At 37.5% G+C, this 11,016-nt stretch overlaps 1 pseudogene; it reads right to left on the bottom strand.

Moving 5' to 3' along the window:
- Positions 1-6,700: 6,700 nt before the first annotated feature.
- Positions 6,701-7,390, bottom strand: LOC118522444 (cytochrome b-c1 complex subunit 7 pseudogene; annotated as a pseudogene).
- Between the last annotated feature and the right edge of the window lie 3,626 nt (positions 7,391-11,016).

The raw sequence follows: 11,016 nt of genomic DNA, 5'->3' as shown, positions 1-11,016 counted from the left end.
CTAATTCAGGGATTGGCAATCTTTTTCTGTAAAGGGCCATATAGTAAATATTTTAGACTTTGCCGGCCATATGGTCTCTGTTATAACTACTCACTCTGCTGCTATAGCTTGAAAGCAACAATAGACAAAATAAAAATTAATGGATGCAGTCATATTCCAATAAAACTTTATTTGCAAACACAGTGGCAGTCCAGATTTGGTCCACTGGCCATAGATTGACAACCCTGGAATATATAATTTTATAAAGGATGTTCCTAAGACCAAGAATGGGCATAGACTTGTCCTAGGCCATGGCGACAGTAATGATAGCGACTGATGCCTTTCATACTTCAAACTCTGCATCTTCTCGTTGATCACCTGACTCCTCTCTCTGATGATTCTTAAGCATTTCATCTAATGCTAAAAAATACATATTATTTTTTGACATCTGTATATGTAAAGAGATATACCATGTTGGTACATAAGGTTGCAATTTTTAATCTCCCACTCAGAAAGGGTTATTTGAGTACAAGTGAGTGAGGATCATGTTACCACAGAAATAACTTTGAATTTATTCTGATTTACTAATGATAGTAAAGCACTTACACACTTCAGAAATTTGTCATGAAAATTACTTAGAGCACATTTTCCAACTGATTGTGACATGTGGACACACTAGTGAATCATGATATGAAAAGCTGCTATGGTCTTCTTCAGTATCAGGTGTAAACACATTATCGATTTTCTTCCATTCATATCTAGTTCTATCCACTTTTTCCACCCTCATGTCAACCAGCGTTTTCACATTTGTCACAGAAACTGGTTTTTTCAATAACTACAAGTTCCCCTTTATGAAGCCTACAAACTACAAATTATAGCAGTACCTTCTGATTAAAGTCAAAATATGCATTTTTAATATTAAGTATGTCCTTTCATGGAGTATCCATTGAAAGTTTTCAAAGAACCTAGCCTTCCTCTGGACAAGCATTAACAAAGGTGCCAATATCCTTTTTTCTTAATTTCCAAATAGAAAATTGATAGAGACCTTTTACCTAGAGACCTTTGCAAGGCTGAATCTGTAAAAGGAAATAGGAATTTTTTGTTGCTTTGTTTTTCTTAGAGTGAATAAAATTAGAAGGAAGTTTGTTGCAGCATAAATACTCATTAAATCCTGTGGGATTCAGGAGGAGAGTACTCCTTGAGTATTTATGTTTTTATCCAGGAAAAAAAAAAAAAAGACTTCAAACATAAAAATCCAGCCACAATTTATGCTCCACATTTTAGGTTTCACTTTATAATAAAATTCTAACAGAGATGCCATCACTGACTATATTAAAAAAAAAGGTTTTGCATAAAGTTTAACACAGAACATTCATAGGCTAGGGGCAAAGAAGGCACAGTGCGTGTCATTCCTGTGGCGGTGTTCGTGAAGCATGTCTCGATAACCTTCCACCTCCTGGATGGGATTCAGCAATTTTTTAAAGAGCCACATCTTCATTAGCTAGCTGGGTCTTAATTTACTGTGATACTTCTATGAAGGCAGATAATTCCAAACACAGGGTTTTTCTCCCATCTTTCCAAGAAATGAGAACTGAGACTTTGTCTACCATGAACTGAGAAGTAACATTCTAAACCTTTCTGGAGAAAATGAGCTCAGGAAAAAAAAAAAAAAATTACATAAACCACTTAGCATTTGCTTTAAATTTAAATGGATTTATTTAAATTGTGGTTGTATCTTCTTGAAGACTTGTGATATGCAGCTGATTTATGGTCCCTATGTTTTCCTCTTTGGTCTGAAATAAGAATCTTGGGAATCCTAGGTTCACAAGAACTAAAAAGTTCTCCTTTTGTTTGTGTTTTTCCCCACATCCCAATGGGGCAGACTCATTTGGAGTTAAAAACTTTAGTTGTTTTTACTTCTGTGTTTACCTAGTTTCTGGACATCAAAATATTTTGCCAACATTTTTTAATGCCTCTGAGTGACTCCATGGTACACTTTTTATACCAAAGAGATGATTTAGAATTCAAAGAATGTACCTGGGGTATTAGAAGCTATAATTGCTGGTTAAGTCATATTCTGGGCACTTATTTAGCCTATGCTGAAAATAAAACTAACTTGAGAGATAGTGGCCCATCTGTTTCAATGGAATGGGTGTTCAAGCTTAGCAAACCCCCACGGGAGGAGGACAGGGTGGTGGTACAAACTGTAGAGTGTACTCTCTGGAGTCAGATGACCTGGATTGGAATCTCATCTCCATTGTGTGGGCCTTAATAAGTTACTTCATCTCTCCAAGATTCCACTTCCTTTTAGGTAAATAAGGAATGCCAAGAATATATACATCAGCGAGGGTTGTTCCGAAGATAAACAGGTGAAGCAGGTAATGCCTTTAGAGTTCAATAAATACTCGTTGTACTTCTAAGTTTCAGGAATCCTCAAACATATTTTCTTTTTCATCAAGAGACTACATTATAGCTCAGAAATATAGCCACTTAAAATTAAGCTGCTTCTCTTCTATTTCATAAGCATAAAGTTATATAAATTTTGAATTAGACCATACTCTTAGATATTTAGAATTAAAATAACCTTATTCTTTTGATTGGTGTCTGTTGCTCCCCTAAAGGTATTTTCTTTTCATTTGCTTGAATGTCTTTCTTTATCTGGTTCTTCTAAAAGTGCTGAGCCCTCATGACACCCTTGTACCTTTTGCTAATCTAGCCTTTCTTTGAAGTTTTTGAAAGTTAACACTCGTAAATAGTAGGTCTAGGGAATTGCTGGTCAAGAGAATAGATTCCTCTGTGGGTCTGGAAGTAAACAAAAGCAAACAAGTAAACTAAAAAAGACATACTGGCATGCTCCCAGTAAACATGCCTTAATCACGACTTTAGCCTAACTGCAAGGGAAGCTGAGAAATGTTTCACTGTGCCCAGAAAAAGGAAAATGAAATGGGATTTAATGAACACTTAGCATTGTCTCCTCCACCCATCATTAAAAAAAAAAAAAAAAAAAAAAAGCCCTGTACCATATCCTAACTTGTCATTCTGTTCTGAGTCAGGTTTTAGCTCACAGCAACTGATCAATTAAAAGATTAAGTTTTTAACAATCTGTAGTTCCTAGGTTTTGTGTAGACATTAGTTACTATCTTTTTAAATTTCTATATGATCTTCTTTTTTGGCTATCACTGAACAAACATTGTGTATTCATGGTAGGCAGGGTGCTCTGACATTCATTTCATAAACCACAAATTGTCAGTGGTTATGAAATATGAGACTGAAATTATTGGCTTCAATACATAATTTTAAAAGGTGTCAATTTGACTTTAATGACACCAAAAATCCTGATAAAATCATATTAAGACAAAAAAAGTAGACTTAGCTTTCATCCCCAGTCCAGTTATTTCTCTCTTTATCTCTTCACAGGAACCTAAAACTTCTTACATTATGTTTTTAAAAATCTATTAATTTCCCGTTGCCTCTATATGTCTGTCTGTTTATAAAGATTTTCTTCCCCTGACCTAACTCTAGGTATTTCTAAACTCCCATTATTCCCCTATACAAAGTCTCCCTTTTAGTTCTGCCTCTGTTTGAGTGATGCTACCTACTCTATTAGGAATGTCCCCTCCAAAGATGCCTCGCTGATAATGTCCTGCTGAAGATGCACCTCTCTCTATGCAGTTCTTCTCCAGAATTCTCAAACCCATGTTACTTCCTTACCTGTGAGATTCTAGAACTCTAATCTGTTTGTCCTTGAAGATAAGACTTGTTCATAATTTTCTGCTCAGCACTGAGCACAGGACTGCACATAGAATATGTTTGATAGCTATTGGTAGGACAAATTAATGCATTTATATATTTAGCCTTCATTTTTGTTTCTCTTATTTTGGTATTGTATCATTCAGGACACAGTAAATTATTCTGTGATACCAACTAATCTCAATGGCTTATAAAATCAAGGACACTGTATGTTCGTGGGTCAGCTGTGGCTCTGCTTCATGTTGTGTTCACTCTAGTGCCTAGATTGATGGAGCAGTCTCTGTCAGGAACATTTTGATTGTTGTGTCAGCAGGAAAAGAAACATGGCACTCACATCATTGGCTCTCGAGCTTCTACTTAGAAAAGATATATGTCACTTCTGCCTTCTTCCGATTAAATAAAATGAAACATCTTGACTTCAGCAGAGTAGGAACATATAATTCCCCCTTAGGGAGGAACATGCTAAAGAGAGAATTTGGGACAAATAATAATACAGTCTACTGCTGAGAGATAACGATATATCATCTAGCTCCTTTATTTAGTCACTTTGGTTGCCTTTATCCTTTATACCAAGTAAAATGATGTGTAAGAGTAAGAAAGTTCCTTTCAAAAGTTAACAGCAGGCTGTCTACAATGGATGAATAACAAGAATTTATAGAATTATGCATTATGACATCATTTCTGATAGCCTGGAAATAGTATTTATATCAGCCCTCTGATGAAATATAGACACATGGGCATTCTTGCTTGTCTTTTAAGATGAATAACCTTTCTTCTGATTTCGTCTTTTCCCAAATCTGAAGAACAGGGTGTTGAATGAACTCCCTTCACTGGTGATGACTTTCCAGTCTGGTGCATTTCTCCACAGTCTATTCCCTCCTTCGATTCTTGCTGTAGCTCAGATCATTTTAGAGATCTGAACATCTAAGCAGAAATTTCCATAGTACCAGACAATGAAATAATTATGTCCCATCATCATTTGTCCTTCCCTTTTCGATCTGTGTTAGCATCATTAGCTTTAATTTAATAACACCATCTCTTATTATTGAACATTTAGAATTCACCTTGTCGGTTAATTAAATTAATTAATTAAACCTCCAAAATGTTTTGTTAGAATCTACCATCTTTCTGATGCCCACTTTGTTTCCTCTCTTATTTTCTCTCTCCCTCTTTCTCTTTCCCTCATTTTCTTTTTTCTTCTCTTCTTCCTTCCTCTCTGCCTTTACCTTTCTACCTCCCTGTCTCTGTCTCTCTTCTGTTTTCTCTCTCTTTCTTGCATGCTCTTCTTCCTTCCTTTCTCCCCTTCCTTCTACACTCTCTCTTTCTCTCTCTTTCTTTCTTCCTTCATTCTCTTTCTTTCTTTCTTCTTTTATTTTTTAATGGCACACAGATTGTGGTTGGGCTTGATAGAATCCATTTCATTTATTGAATGTCTAGTGGACACCTGGTACTTTGCTAAGGATGTTAGGACATTTGTAACATTAGATCATACTAAATATGGCACTCTTATGCACACAAAATATTGGTTCTGCCTATAGTACAAAAATTTGTAAATTAGTAGCTGAAAGACATTTGGAGCTTTATCTGGAGAATTCAGACATCCTTATTTCTCTGACTCATCTCCAGCAAGGATAAAAAAGAAATGGCTCTACCTCTCCATGTGTACTTATTCTGAATGCACCTGAAATAACTTATCTTTAATAGGTCCAAGCAGCTCACACATTTGCTTTCATTATTGATATTATAGCTCTAGCACCACCTTGGGCCCTTTAAATAGTAAAAAGTATCAGACTCTGTATAGTTCCACTCAAGGCTCTTTTAAAGCAAAGTAATAGCAGCTGTCCTCCAATGGGTTTCAGGCTGATTATTAGTACTCCAGTTCTCCTTTCTCTGCAAACTTGTAAATATGCTTGTGTCAGGATTTATGTGCAATTGCTCCCCATGGCCAGATGCATGACCTTATTCTCTCTTTCCTGCCAGCTCAATACAGTTTATGTCTGTAGGATGAATTCATATCTTCATCTATTCATTCATTCCACAGATAGTTATGGGGCATCCCTATCTGTCAGGTACCTTGTTTGGTGCTAAGGTCCTGCAGTTAAAGATTCAGTTCGTGTGCTAAAGAAAGTGAATCCAGTGGAGGCAGGCTAGGAAATAATCATGTTTAATACAGAGAGATAGCTGCTGTGATCCAAGGAAGCCCTGTGGTCCTCTGAAAGTATAGGAGAAGGTCACCAACTCAGCCTTGGGGAAATGGTCATCCAACAGATAGGGACCCTCCGTTGGTCTATTATGTATACTATTGTTATTTCTCTGGCTTGAGGCAGCATTTCTTAAGGTGTGGTAGTGAATCTTTAGATTACATCTAGGAGAAAGACTCAGTTTGTTGCTAGTGTGTGTGTTTGCAAAGAGGATGTTTTTTAAGCAAATATTTTTTTGACATCTAACATACCTCAAGAACATATGATCTTAAATGTACAGCCTGATGGGCGCCTGGGTGGCTCAGTTGGTTAAGCGACTGCCTTCGGCTCAGGTCATGATCCTGGAGTCCCGGGATGGAGTCCCACATCGGGCTCCCTGCTCGGCAGGGAGTCTGCTTCTCCCTCTGACCCTCCTCCCTCTCATGCTCTCTGTCTCTCATTCTCTCTCTCTCAAATAAATAAATAAAATCTTTAAAAAAAAAAAAAGTACAGCCTGATGCATTACGTACAATAAGCATGCCAGCATGCAGAATCTGGATTAGGAAGCAGCATCTTGCCAGCCCCTAGAAGTTCCATTTATGCCCCTGCCAGGCAGTACTGCCTCTAAGATGGGCACTATCCTGACTTCTGCCACAGATTGGTTTTGCCTGGCTTTGAACTTTATGTAAGTGCAGTGCTGTCATACGACAAGTACTCTTTTGTTTCTGTCTTTTCCGAGCTAGCTTCCCATTTGTGAGATTCATCCATGCTGTAGGGTCAGTTGTAGTTTATGTTCTTTTTTTTAAATAATAACAATACACATTTATTTAAAGTAATGCATTTGCAGTTCAAATAATTCTAAATTGTACATTTCATGTTTACCCACATTCTTTTTTTTTTTAAAGATTTTATTTATTTATTTTAGAGAGAGAGAGAGTGCACAGGGGGAGGGGCAGAGCAAGAGGGAGAAAGAGTCTCAAGCAGACTCTGCACTGAGTGTGGAGCCTGTCACAGGGCTCTGTCTCAAGACCCTGAGATCATGACCTGAGCTGAAACCAAGAGTCGGTTACTTAACCGACTGTGCCACCCAGGCACCCCAGGTTTACCCAACTTCTTAAAAATATTTGAGGGCAGCTGCAACCACAGATTTCAACTCCATGATTATTTCTTTGCCCATTCTTCTCTCTCTTTTCTTTCCCAAATAATTTCTTTCAGATATGGTTCAAGATAGAGTGTATCCTCATATTCTGTCCACTGCTCTTTAGGTGAGATCTGCTGCCTCGTGGTCAGGTTCAGTGCTCTCTTGATGCAAAACATCCTGTCATTATGAAGGTTCTTGGGAAGCCTTTCACATCATCATTCTCGCATAATGTATCATCTCACGTTAACCCCAGTGTCTTGACCCATGCAGCATTGTAATCCCATTTTCAAATACCCTCCTGCCGCCATCTTGATGCTGCAACAGTAGGCCTGCTCACCATTCTGACCAGTTTATACATTCTTTGTGATTTATAGGGCTTGATCTCATATTCCATTGTATGTTCATACCACAGTTTGTTTATTTATTCTATGTCAAGGAATATTTGGGTTTGTGGGCTTTCAATACCATTCTAATCTCCCTTTTAGCTCAGAGTCTTGGCAAGTAGCAATAACCACCCTGCTGTCCAGTGGAATCAGAAGCACATCTTGCCTAGGTCATACCCCCTCTGGAAAATAACAAACTTCCCTTAAACTACCTTGATTCCCACACAGAAATCAGGAGCCATCAGAAGGAGGACTGGTTCTTATATGACGGAGAGGCAAACACTGGAAGGAAGGAAAGAGATTCTGTCAGGGAAGCTGAAGTGATACATAAGACTAGAAGGTGAATTCCTTCTCATTTGGGAAGATAAAAACTGGAATCCATTGCATTTGCAAATAGACTATGTTAGAGCAATTCAGCCATGTGGTAGCCACATTTTCGATTTGTGTTTAAAGTTCCATAGAAACAGTGGATATAAACGCTGTATGGGATCTCGATCTTTGCAATATGCAGCAACCAGTGAAATTCTCAATGAAAGGACTCTAGGTTTGTTTACACTATTCTCTTTCTGTGTCCTTTTATGTATTTATTTGCCTATTTAATAAAGTATTAAGGCATATCTTGAAAATATTATTTGGCAGGACTCCAGTTAGACAACCAATTCTTTTATTTACTTAGTAGTTATCCTAGCCCAAAGTCACAGATTTTTTTTCCATTTCCTATTTTTTTTCCATTTCCTTAATAAAACGTGGAACTTGAACAGTGAGAGGGTGACAGTCTTCTAGATTCTATTTATAAAAGACTCATAACTCCCCAATAAACTCATAGCCAAGGAAATATTAATCAGTTGCCAATAAACAGCTCTGTGCTGGAGTTCACATATGTTTCTTCTCAATAATTGCATATGCTTTGTATGAAAACTGCAGAACTGTACCCACTAGAGACAACATTTTTGTTATTAAGAGTTTCAGTATGTGTTGTGTTTGTTTGTTTTGTCTTTTTGTTTTGTTTTGTTGTTTTGTCATGGTTGAACTACCAGTTAAAATATAAAATGTTAGTTGGTAGTTGGGAAGGAAAAAGCCTGCTTACTCTTTTTGGTGAATGTCCTGGTTGGGTTTTTGTTTGTTTGTTTAAGATTTTATTTATTTATTTGACACAGAGAGAGAGAGCGTGTGCACAAGCAGGGGGAGCAGCAGGCAGAGAGAGAAGCAGGCTCCCCACTGAGCAGGGAGCCCTATGCAGAACTCAATCCCAGGACCCTGGGATCATGACCTGAGCCAAAGGCAGACGCTTAACTGACTGAGCTACCCAGGCATCCCTGTCCTGATTGTTGATGAGGTAGCATGAGAAGTATGCTAATGTCTGTCTCTGAATTCCATACTTGGCAAAATGACTTAATAGTAAATAAGAGTACCTCTAAATTCCCCTTAACCAAATTCAAAACCTACCATATCCATACTGGCTGTGTGACCAATTAACCTCTCTAACCCTCTAAGATGACAATACTAATAATGTTAATTTCACCTTATAGGATTGCTGAAGGGGAACAAAAAAAACACATGCAAAGTATTTAATACAATGCTCGGTATATTGATAGCATGCACTGAATGCAGCAGATATTATCATCATTAATATTTTTTTTTTTTATCTGTACCTCATGCCTGCTTTTACAGATGAGGAAACTAAAGTTTAGACAGGTGAAATGAGTTTCACAACCTAACCAGTAATAGGTTCATATTCATTTCTCAGGCACTTTTTGTTTCCTATAGTGGGCATTATACACTTTAACATGTACTATTTAGTCTCTAGCCATAGCTATGTCTGTCTCCCACTAAAGCAAGATTTTTGAGGAAAGGAGCTGTGGCTATTTTTGCACTGTTATATTCCCACGACCAATAGCTCTGCTTACATAAGACATCTCCAGTAAGAATGTACTGAAAAATTAAATCAATTAAATTTACAAACGTAATTTTCCAATCAGAGAAAACCATGATTAATCTCCATAATAGTTATATATGATAGATAAATTAATTTTTGAAGTATTTCATATGCAACTTGTAGGCACTTTCCATATATCATAAATTATTCTTCAGTCATGAATGGGGTTTATGTTTTACTACACACATTTGCAATCAGTAGGTCCCCTTGTGAATTATAGCACTAACATTAATGAACTCAGCTGCCCCAAATGTTAACAGTTTGCTCCTGAACTGGATCCATGAAAATTTTTTGCCGACAGACTATGTGAACTAATATATTGCTTAATTCTCAGTCTGGCAAAGCAGAGAGAATTGTCACTGGTATGTGAAAATTTGCAGTGTAACATCATATATGCAAATGAAATAAATGTTGCAAAAATAATTATTGTTGCTTATGGGAGGATTAATAGTTACAGTCTGCCCTGTTTTCTGTTGAGGTTTAATTTAATTCTGTGGCATGTATTAACTGAGGAAATTAATTTGGGTTTAATTATTGTGTGTGGCTGTTAATGTGCACACTTTTGATGAATATTTAGTTACACTGAACCACCAACCCAGCCACTATGCTTTGCTCATCCGCTGATAGGGAGCATCTGATGGAGGGGATGGTTCGTACTGGATGGATTCCAAGTGCAGTGTCATTATAGCAGATAGCTGTGATTCAGGGAAGAAGGCACTGGGCTTGAGTCAGAAGAGCACAGGATTTGGGTTCTGGCCCTGCTATTAACAAGCTATGTGCATCCCTAATTCTCAACTGGAGAATGGTAGGAGAAAACCAATTTACCCTAGGGCTTTGGTTTGAGAACTAAATGAATGAATGCATGTGAAAACAGATTTGTGATCTGTACACTACTGCTTTAACGAATGGAATGTCTACAGTAAACTTTTCATGTATCCATTTATAGACAAAGTCATTTAAAAAGTCACATAGGCTTAAACAAGTACCTAAAAGGCACTCAAGAAAGTATCTGTTGATGAACAGAATGTAGGTTGATTGTGATTAAGTATAGACGAACACCCACACCTTCACTATAAATATGGCCATGAACAAAAATTCCATGCAACAAGAAAGATGGTCAGATCCTCTGGAGGTTTGGTTTGCTCATTTCAAGAAGTAATTAACATCACAAAGAATTCCTGTATGGCTACAAGTTTTAAGATTAAGATATAAGCATTCTGGAGCCAGACTGACTTGGTGCAACAATAGCATAGTTTTCCAGCTGGTGGTTAGCTTCTGAGCCTCCGTCTCCTCGTCTGAAAATGGGGGTCCTATCACTTCCAAGGGCCATTATGAGGATTGAATGTGGTGATGTATGTAAAGTGATGTGCACAAATACTGGCCCATGGGAGTTTCTCAATAAATGTTAGCTTTGCCTGCAGTAGAAATGATGACATTTTAATAGGATCCTTTGCAATGGCATGTAGCTCTTGAAATAGAACAAATGGAAGTAGCTACTATCTCTATAAAAAGAGTGAGGATTATTGACTCCAGACCTGGGTGTAGTTCATGTTCACACACTCACTGCCTTTTCTCTTCCTGTTCTCTTCTTTCACCCAGGCCCACGGGTTTCCTTTAAGCAAGTAAAATAATAGCTTGAGCAGGCTC

This window comes from Halichoerus grypus, chromosome 1, assembly GCF_964656455.1.
Source record: "Halichoerus grypus chromosome 1, mHalGry1.hap1.1, whole genome shotgun sequence".
NCBI classification, from domain to species: domain Eukaryota; kingdom Metazoa; phylum Chordata; class Mammalia; order Carnivora; family Phocidae; genus Halichoerus; species Halichoerus grypus.
Note: the sequence above shows the minus strand (reverse complement) of the source record. Positions and strands in the feature narration are given on the sequence as shown.